Source organism: Abramis brama (genome assembly GCF_963993115.1).
Source record: "Abramis brama genome assembly, chromosome: 22".
In the NCBI taxonomy this organism is placed as follows: Eukaryota; Metazoa; Chordata; class Actinopteri; order Cypriniformes; family Leuciscidae; genus Abramis; species Abramis brama.
Window position 1 is genome coordinate 14,210,750 of NC_139984.1, and position 10,216 is coordinate 14,220,965.

A 10,216-nucleotide genomic window follows, 5' to 3' on the forward strand; every position below is an offset into this window, starting at 1 on the left:
CTGTGTTCTAGTGTTAAGTTTGTTGCTATGGTTTTTCATTGTTTGATTAATTTGCACACCTGCTGTTCATTTTGTTAACCCTTTTGCACCGGTGTGATCAGTCTAGGCTGGTCCCTGGAGTGTACAATCACACCGGTGTGATTAGAATGGTCAGTGCAGCATGTGATCAACTGCTAAATTCAAATGTGTTTTCCTGCGTTGGCTGGCGCTGAGCCAGAGACAGACTTGCTCAGCGCTGACATATATCACAACTTTTCAGTGTTTTCAACCACATAATGTTTATTTTAGGTTTTAGACATATAAATTCACATAAGTACAAAAAAAAACAATACATTTAGAGTTTGTAAAATACACACTGATGTCAATGGAAGCGGCAATAATAATCATTTCCATTATAATTAGGCACGTTTTATTCATATCAGATACACATTGTGTAAGTAACTTTAAAGTTTACTCTATTCTTCTCCCAGTTCACCGGCCACTTGTATTTCATGTATTTCGGGAGAAGTGGATGAATTCACGTGTTGTAAATCCAACAGATCCGATTCTCTGAACTGTGGTGCAAACTAACACGGCTGCACCCATGCGCATATAGCTCAACTAACGCAATCGTTATAAAGGTGTTTAAACAACAAAACACATCCACTTGCATATATTTGACAATCGGAATATCAGATATTTCATGCTATAGCTAACACATTTGTGAATATTATGAATAAAAAAGGAAAAATGACATAAAAGCATATAATGTGTCATGTGACAAGCAATGACGCGTCGCCATGGAAACCATAAAGTGACACGTTCTAGATAACGGTCGCCTTGAAAAACTCACGCTGGGGGTCAGACAGAATATTTTAAACTTACGTGTGAAAGGGTTAATTAGTTTGGTCAGTGTATTTAAGCCCAGTGTTTTGTTCTGTCTTTGTCCGTTTTCAAGGGACAGACCTCAAAAGACATTCCAGGAGTTTGTGGAGTGGGTATTCCTCAACAACAGTTCCCCCTTCACCATCTGCGAGAGTGAGGAGGGAAAACACCGACTCTTGAGTCCACCGCAGACCGTGAGCCAGAGCTTGTTGTGATAGAAAATCTTGAGCCAAAGCCAGAGCCACAGATCGCCCTGGAGCTTGAGCCAACTGCGTCTGACCAGGTGCGTGAGCCGGCAGCATTGCATGTTCCTGTGGATTTACTCGTAAAGTATGAGAGGATGACGTCGAGCCCAACCCCCTCAACAGTAGCTGATGGAGAGGCTCTGATAGATTGGGAAAGTGAGTGTTTCCTGCTGGTTTCATTTCCCTGCACTGAGCCTATTTCTTCACCCAGCACCTTATTGTTTGGGTTTGTGCCGCCTCTCTCTCCCACCTGCTCTACCTGTTTCTAGTCAGCCAAGTGATATGTCTGCCTGTTCCGCGTAGACCAAGAGGGTAATTCCTGAAATTCATGTTTGTCCTGTATTGTCCAAGAAAACTTATTGTGAACCCCTGCCTGCACTGCCCAGTACTTCAGCCCTGCCTGCTCTGTCTCACTCCAGCCCTTCGTCTCTGCCCGATCTACCCTTCGTGGATCCGCCTCAGACTGATAGCACACCAGTCTGGCCCTGGAGTGTTGACCCACTAGCTCTGGCTAGAACCTCCAGGCCCGTAACTCCCCCTAGGCTTGTCGAGCAGTCGGCTCCTCGCCTTGGCTCCTCACCCACTCAGCTCCACCTGGGAACTTCGACCCTATGACTACACTGGGCTTCCTCATCCCCCTAGCTCCGTCTTGGTCAGTTTTCACTCTGCCTGTGCCACGGACATCCAGGCCTTCAGCTACTATTCATCCCTCAACTCCTTCAGCTCTAACGGGCTCCTCCTTCCCTGCAGCTCCACCTTGGTCCTAATTCACTCCGCCTTTGTCTCAGTCCTCCTCCATCCTGGCTCCACCTCGATTGCTCGCTGTGGGCTTTCGTCCTGGTGTTCCAGCTGGGGCTCGTCCCGTCTTCGTCTCCACCATGGTTGCCAACACGATTATCTCTGGTTCCTGGCCTGTGTTCTTGCACCCCGCCCACCTCTTAATCCCTCTCCAGCCTTCTGTTGGACTTTGTTTTTGATGTTTCTGTTAAGGCATGTAGATGCGCTTTCTTGATGGGGACTGACTGCTGGATAGATTCCCGAAGCTCCCGCAGAAATCTCTCCTCCCTCGCTTGCTGTGTGTCGAGGAAGTCCCTCATCAGGCTCACCATGCCCCTGCTGGACAGGCCTGCTGGTCTGTGATGCACTGGATTTGCTTGACACTGGAAGCTCCACTGAGGCCTCCTCTCCCTACAATGTCAAGCTGTCCCAGGTCCCATAATTCATTGTTTTGCCTAAAAAGTAAGTACTGTCCAAGCCCAGTCATGGATTTATTCATAGATCCACGCAAAGATGTATTTTAGTCATTTCTGGTTTAAATTGAGATCCCTTTCCTTTATTACACACTTGTCCCCCGCCATTTCCAAGTCAAGGTTGTATAAACTGACCCAATAGCATATCTTGAAAATTAGAGCCAATCAACCATTTTAAGCATAATTTTCATTCTCAGTGACTGATAATTAGTAAAGTTTGAATAAATGTATTTCAGAAGCATTTTGGCTGTAGATCAGTGTTATTGAGATTCATCATTGGTCAGTGGATTGTCAGTATCACTGTAATCCCCTTAGTCAGAACCATCACATACCTGTAAACTTTACACTGTTTCACACTTTCAGTGATTGCAGTTTCATAGTGAATACAGGTAGTCAGTTATGCCGGACATGATTATGCTGCAATTCATACATTATTTATATAAGGTCTCCTTAGCTCCGTACACTGTTGCTTTGTGCTAAATCAGTTTTGTCTTTATGTTTGGTTGATGCTTTATACACAGCTGTTACCAAATGTTTTTCTGCAGCACCAAACTATGTGTATATATTTAAAAATAAATAAACAACAATAATATTTTATTTTGACACTTGCAGGTTGAAACAGAACATGGTAGACGGCTGTATGTGGGTTGCGGCCCACACGTACTTCATTTGTTCAAACGAAATCAAACAATCACGCTTTCAAAATGAGACATATATGCACAACTCTAGGAATCCCTGTTTCCTGTTGCATTTCATCAATATTTGATGTTTTCATTTCTGTTGCCATGGAAACATGGTTTCTCAGCCCCATCTTATTTCAATTTCATGTGGACTAGAGGAAATGTTTTGAAAATATATAAGTCTGTGATATAAGAGATTAAATTAGAAATATGTCCCCGCTGTTTTTCTCAAGCGCATGTAGATCTGACTGCAGAGGAATCACAGTGGGACTGATCAATTCAGAAGCAACACTAAAGGGCCAAATATATATGGAAACCTGAATATCACACCTATACAATATGTGAATGCATTTTAAAACCATGGGTCCTCCATAACAGCATCCACTCTTCTGGGAAGACTGTCCACTAGATGTTGTCATGGGGGTTTGTTCCAATTCAGACATGAGAACATTAGTCAAGTTACACGATGGGGTCAGGACAGCACAATCTCTTGACATTTCGTAACTATTTTACATTTTGTTGAATTGGTAGCTAATTAGTGTATTCTCATTCATGACCACTGTTTTAATCTACTTATGTCAAATGCAAGCTCAATTCTATTGAAATATTGGATTTTTCTGGTTATGTGCCTAAAATTTCTCAAAGGGGTCATGTCATGAGATTTTTTATTATTATTTTAATATGTTGAGGTTCCTTGAGGTTCATTATAATGTTAATTACGTTTTTTTTTGTTTTTTCACTATGTATAAAGGTATTTTTTTTCTTCATTATACGTATATATCATGTCAACTAACATCATTGGATACGAAACATTATCAGCACCCATTCACTAATGGACATGAGCTGCATAGCTTTCCAGCAGACTTGGGAATTAGTCGCCAGTGGTTGCATGCACTTTCCCTGGAAGACTGTGAGTTCCCGCCTAGAGCTGGAGTGTGCAGCCTGCATTTTACGCGGGATTGCTTCTCCAACGCAATGGAGATGGAAATGGGCTTCTCCAAACCGCTCACGCTGAAAAGCGACGCATTGCCAAACGCTGCTCCTCCTGCATGGAATCCACCACCGCAACGGCATCTTGATGTGAGTGAGCATATATTTTTAATCACAATTTATTGTCACGATTCATGGATTCATTGACTCGCCCTCGCTATGTGAGTGCGTGTTGTATGAATGGGTGCGGCTCATCAGCACGGCTCGTTATCGCTGATGAGCTGATCAGCGCCAGCTGTTCTGAATGAGAATGTCCTATATATTGTTTGTCACCTCGTCTTGTCTTTGTCAGATGGTTGTGGAGGTTCACGGGCTCAGCTCACAGTCTTTTCCCCTCGCTCCAGTTCCTGTGTTCCTGTTCTGTGATTCATCCGCCTGTTCTGAGGATCGGACGCGAGTTCCTGTGTTCCTGTTCTGTGATTCATCTGCCTGTTCTGAGGATCGTTTGCGGATCGTCCGTTTGCTGTCTGCCCACTGAGTCCTGCGTTGTCGAGCCTGTTATTCTGCTATCTGTCTGCCATCTGAACCTGCACGACCGTTATACTTTTGTGTTAATAAACACCAGTATTCACTTGCTATTGAATCCTTGACTGTTCCTTTTGAGCCATGACAGAACCATCTGACCAGACCATGGATTCAGCGAGTGCAGCCAGTTTTGAGCAGATGTTTGCCGGTAACCAAGCCCGCATGGATCGTCCGCAGGATGAACAGATCAGTGCCACGGGTCGGGCGATACAGGCTCTGGTAACGCAGGTGTCCGAGCTCACCTCTCAATTACAACGTCTGAGAGGTCCCACTGCACCAGCACCGCCCCCGCCTGTTCCCCCGGAGAATCCCAACATCAACCGACCGGAGCCGCGCATCCCCACTCCCGAGAGGTATTCAGGAGAACCTAATATGTGTCGAACCTTTTTAACCAAATGTTCGATTTACTTCTCTCTTCAGCCTGTGACGTTTTCCTCCGAGGAGAGTAAAGTGGCACTAGTCATGACGCTGTTGTCTGGACACGCGGCTCTGTGGGGAACAGCGGTGTGGCAAAATCAACACAGCTGCTGCTCCTCGTTCCAAGCACTCGAGCAGGAGATGAGGCGCGTGTTCGACCGCGGGGTCGTCGGACGCGAGGCGGCCCGCCAACTTGCACATCTCCGTCAGAACAACAACTCTGTTTCCGACTATTCCATCCAGTTCTACCAGAAAGACTCGGGAGAATTATTTCAATAAACCATACATTTATTGACAGCTCAGCAAGCTGATAATCTACAAAGTCATTTGGCGTAGGCCCCGTCCGTAGTGCATAATCCGAGAGTATCGGATCTGCAATTCCTGCCTAAAGATGAAGGCAGGGGCGCAGCAGACCCCCCCGGGAGGTATGGACAGGACCATCCTGGTGGTGGTGGGGAGGATGGGGGTAATCGTCGCTTCAGTATCTGCGAACTCAAACATGTGTAAGTACCGAGCTTTTATACATGAGCATAAGAATATGATTGGATAGAAGTGAAGGCAATAGGTGACGTAGTAATTGAGTCTTCCCGGCAGAACTTATGCTAAAGCTTTCATTTCCGGACGTTGGCCGCCGAGTGCAAATGGAACGAGGAGGCGCAGTGGGACATGTTCCTGCATGGGTTGGCTGACTGTGTTCAGAAGGAGATTTACACGCTGGATCTACCCAAGACTCTTGATGAACTGGTTGAACTGGCACTACGGGTCGATGCACGTCTACAACAGAGAGAGAATCGACCGTATCCGACCCCAGTGGTGGATTTCACGGAGTTTCCCGGTCCCAGAGGAGTGAACACGGTCAGCCCCTCGAACGATCCTGAACCCATGCAGGTAGGTCGAGCTCGGCTCTCCCGGGAGGAGAGAGAACACCGCCGTTCGAGAGGTCTGTGTCTCTACTGTGGAGAGGCCGGCCACTTCGTCTCCACCTGCCCTTTAAAAGGCCAAGCCCGGCGGTAGGACAGAGGCTACTGTCGGGCGGGATATCCATGACCAGACCCTCGAACGCCACCTTCCTCCCGGTGAGACTCCAGTGGGCAGACCGCTCCTTCAACGGCCAGGCGCTGGTGGATTCGGGTGCGGAGGGCAATCTTATGGACTTTTCTTTGGCGCGCAAGCTTCACATCCCCATCACGGCCCTGGAACACACCATCACGATCCACGCACTTAATGGACAGGAACTCCCGGGCATTACTCACGTCACTGGTCTCATCACACTCATCACCTCGGGTAACCACTCTGAGAGGGTCTCACTCTACCTCACCCAGTCACCTCACGCTCCCATTGTCCTGGGTCATCCGTGGTTGGCTAAACACGGACCCAGGATAGAGTGGGGCCAGAACTCTGTATCCGGTTGGAGTGATCTATGTTATGCCTCATGTCTTTCGTCTGCTGTTCCGTCTGTTTCTTGTTCTGTGTTGCAGGAGGAGCCAGTGAATCTGTCTAATGTGCCACCGGAGTACCTCAACCTGAAGGAAGTGTTCAGTAAGTCCTGGGCTGCTTCTCTTCCTCCGCATCGTCCCTATGACTGTGCTATAGATTTACTTCCAGGTACGTGTCCGCCTAAGGGCAAGTTATATTCGCTTTCTGCTCCAGAAAGGGAGGCTATGGAGAAATATATTTCTGATTCTCTAGCAACAGGGTTCATTCGCCCTTCCTCTTCTCCAGCGAGGGCGGGATTCTTTTTTGTGGGGAAGAAGGATGGTTCTCTGCGACCTTGTATTGATTACCGGGGGTTGAACAGCATCACAGTAAAGAATACTTATCCTTTGCCGTTGATGTCTTCAGCTTTCGAGAGGTTGCAGGGAGCATCAGTCTTCACAAAATTGGATTTACGTAATGCATATCATTTGGTTCGCATCAGGAAGGGGGATGAGTGGAAGACCGCGTTCAACACCCCCAGGGGGCACTTTGAATACTCGGTTATGCCGTTCGGCCTTTCCAACTCCCCAGCGGTCTTCCAGGCACTCGTCAATGACGTGTTGAGAGACATGGTAGATCAGTTCATATATGTTTACCTGGATGACATATTGATTTTTTTCTTCGTCTCTCCAGGAGCACGTTCAACACGTCAGACGAGTGCTCCAAAGGTTACTAGAGAATGGGCTTTTTGTCAAGGCGGAGAAATGCGATTTTCATGCACAGTCTGTTCCTTTCCTAGGGAACATCGTTTCGTCTGAGGGAATACGGATGGACCCTGAGAAGGTTAAGGCTGTGGTGGAGTGGAGTGGCCAAGTCCAGATTCCCGTAAGGCCCTACAGAGGTTTCTGGGGTTCGCCAACTTCTACCGGCGTTTTATTCGCAACTTCAGCCAACTAGCCGCGCCTCTGACTGCCTTGACCTCCCCCAGAACGGCGTTCAGGTGGTCAGACACAGCTGAGGCTGTGTTTGCTAAACTGAAAGGCCGCTTCGTTTCAGCCCCCATCCTTATTGTCCCTGATCCATCACGTCAGTTCGTGGTGGAGGTCGATGCGTCAGAGGTGGGGGTAGGAGCAGTGCTGTCCCAGCGTTCTCCCACAGACGACAAGATGCATCCCTGCGCGTTTTTGTCCCGTCGTTTATCGCCTGCTGAACGTAACTACGACATTGGTAACAGAGAGTTGTTGGCAGTAAAGTTAGCGTTGGAAGAATGGCGTCATTGGTTAGAAGGGTCGGGGGTACCTTTTATCGTCTGGACCGATCACAAGAACCTAGAATATATCAGAACCGCCAAAAGATTGAACTCCAGGCAGGCTCGGTGGGCACTTTTTTTCAGTCGTTTTGATTTTTCTCTCTCGTATCGCCCGGGTTCCAAAAACATCAAACCCGACTCTTTATCGCGTATTTTTGACCGTTCCGAACGCCCATCTACTCCCAAGTGCATTTTACCAGAGACTCTATTCATCTCTACACTCACATGGGAGGTCGAGTCGAAGGTCAAGTTGGCCTTAGAAGGGGTAACGCCTCCGCCCGGTTGCCCACCGAATCGTTTGTTTGTGCCGGAGGGATTACGGTCCGACGTTATTCAGTGGGGTCATTGTTCCAACGTGGCTTGCCATCCAGGAGTTAATCGCACTAGTTTTTTAGTCAAGCAACGATTCTGGTGGCCACTGATGGCTCGTGACATTCACAGTTTTGTTTTGGCTTGCTCGGTTTGTGCCACTGGTAAGACTTCCAATCGACCCCCAGATGGGTTACTCCCACATAGCGCTAGATTTTATCACCGCCCTCCCACCCTCTCAGGGCAATACGGTCGTTTTGACCGTGGTGGACCGGTTCTCGAAGGCGGCTCATTTTATTCCCTTGCCCAAATTACCCTCAGCCAAGGAGACAGCGTTGACCGTTGTTGATCACGTCTTTCGCTTACATGGCCTCCCGATAGACATGGTTTCTGACAGAGGACCCCAGTTTGTGTCCAAATTTTGGCGAGAGTTTTGTAAGTTACTGGGAGCGACTGTCAGTCTGTCCTCAGGGTTTCACCCCCAGAGCAATGGTCAAACCGAGAGAGCCAACCAAGATTTGGAAAGGGTGTTACGATGTTTGGTCTCCAAGAATCCTTCCTCCTGGAGTCAGCAACTTTCAATGGTGGAGTACGCACACAATACGTTGCCAGTGTCGTCCACGGGCCTATCTCCGTTTGAATGTAGTGTAGGTTACCAGCCACCAATTTTCCCCAGTCTGGAATCCAAAGTCGCGGTCCCCTCCGCTCACGCCTTCGTCCAGAGGTGTCACCGCACATGGACTAGAGCCCGTGAGACTCTACTCCAGGTGGGGGCGCGCACCAAGGCTAAAGCCGATCGCCACCAGTCTAAGTCGTTGGTCACCCGTATACGTCGTTGGTCAAAAGGTGTGGCTTTCAACCAGGAACATTCCTCTCCGCTCCGTTTCTAATAAACTTGCTCCCAAATTCATTGGCCCGTTTACTGTCACCAAAATCATTAGTCCGGTGGCAGTCCGCCTCAACATTCCTCCAGCGTACAGGATAATTCATCCCGTCTTTCATGTGTCTAAAATAAAGCCCGTTTTCCGTTCTCACATTAATCCGCCTGCCCCGGTTCCCCGCCCGCCACGACTCGTAGATGGGGAACCTACATATTCGGTTAATCGTATACTGGACTCTAGACGGAGGGGACGTGGTTTCCAGTACTTGGTGGACTGGGAAGGTTACGGTCCGGAGGAGAGAAGTTGGGTTCCTGCTAGGGACATCCTGGACCACTCCCTTATCGATGATTACAATCGACAGGTAAGGGTGCCTGGGAACGCTCACAGTCTTTTCCCCTCGCTCCAGTTCCTGTGTTCCTGTTCTGTGATTCATCCGCCTGTTCTGAGGATCGGACGCGAGTTCCTGTGTTCCTGTTCTGTGATTCATCTGCCTGTTCTGAGGATCGTTTGCGGATCGTCCGTTTGCTGTCTGCCCACTGAGTCCTGCGTTGCCGAGCCTGTTATTCTGCTATCTGTCTGCCATCTGAACCTGCACGACCGCTATACTTTTGTGTTAATAAACACCAGTATTCACTTGCTATTGAATCCTTGACTGTTCCTTTTGAGCCATGACATTTATGTTCCTTCCTATTAGGCTAAAGTTAACCCCCTGAGGTCGGCTATCGCGCCGGCGTTTTTTTCCTTATCAGTGAAAACAAATAAATAAAATAAAATATTACTTTTTATCTAATATGCTTGTGTTATACATCAATCGATCCTGTTAAATGTGTATTATTTTTGTGTATACTCACAATAAAAACAAAGTGTTGTGCTTTTTGCCAAATAAAGAAAAATAAACACGAAGTGAGTTCTGCTTTCTCTCTGTCCGTGTAGTCCATTCTGAAACGCGTCCGAAAATGAACTGTAACTCAGCGAATACTCAGTCAAACAGACATACAGACACACAGGCATTAAGCTTGAATTCTCTTCTTTTAAATGAAATAATTTATATACAAAACAAATATTCTCATCTTGTGAAATCTGCATTAAAAGAGAGCGATTCCAGTCGAGCTAATTAGAGCTCATTCAGATGTAATGTGACTCCGCCCACGGAGAGCGCGCGCTATTCAAACGCAAATGTCTGAGGCAATCCACGCAAACTGTGAACGCCCACATCAGCTCGAGAAAACACATCAGATCATTGTACTTGTTTACACAGTCTCGCAGCGCTGTGAGGAATAATACTATAATGGAAAATTTACCTCAGAAGTACGAGGAGCAACAGATCTGA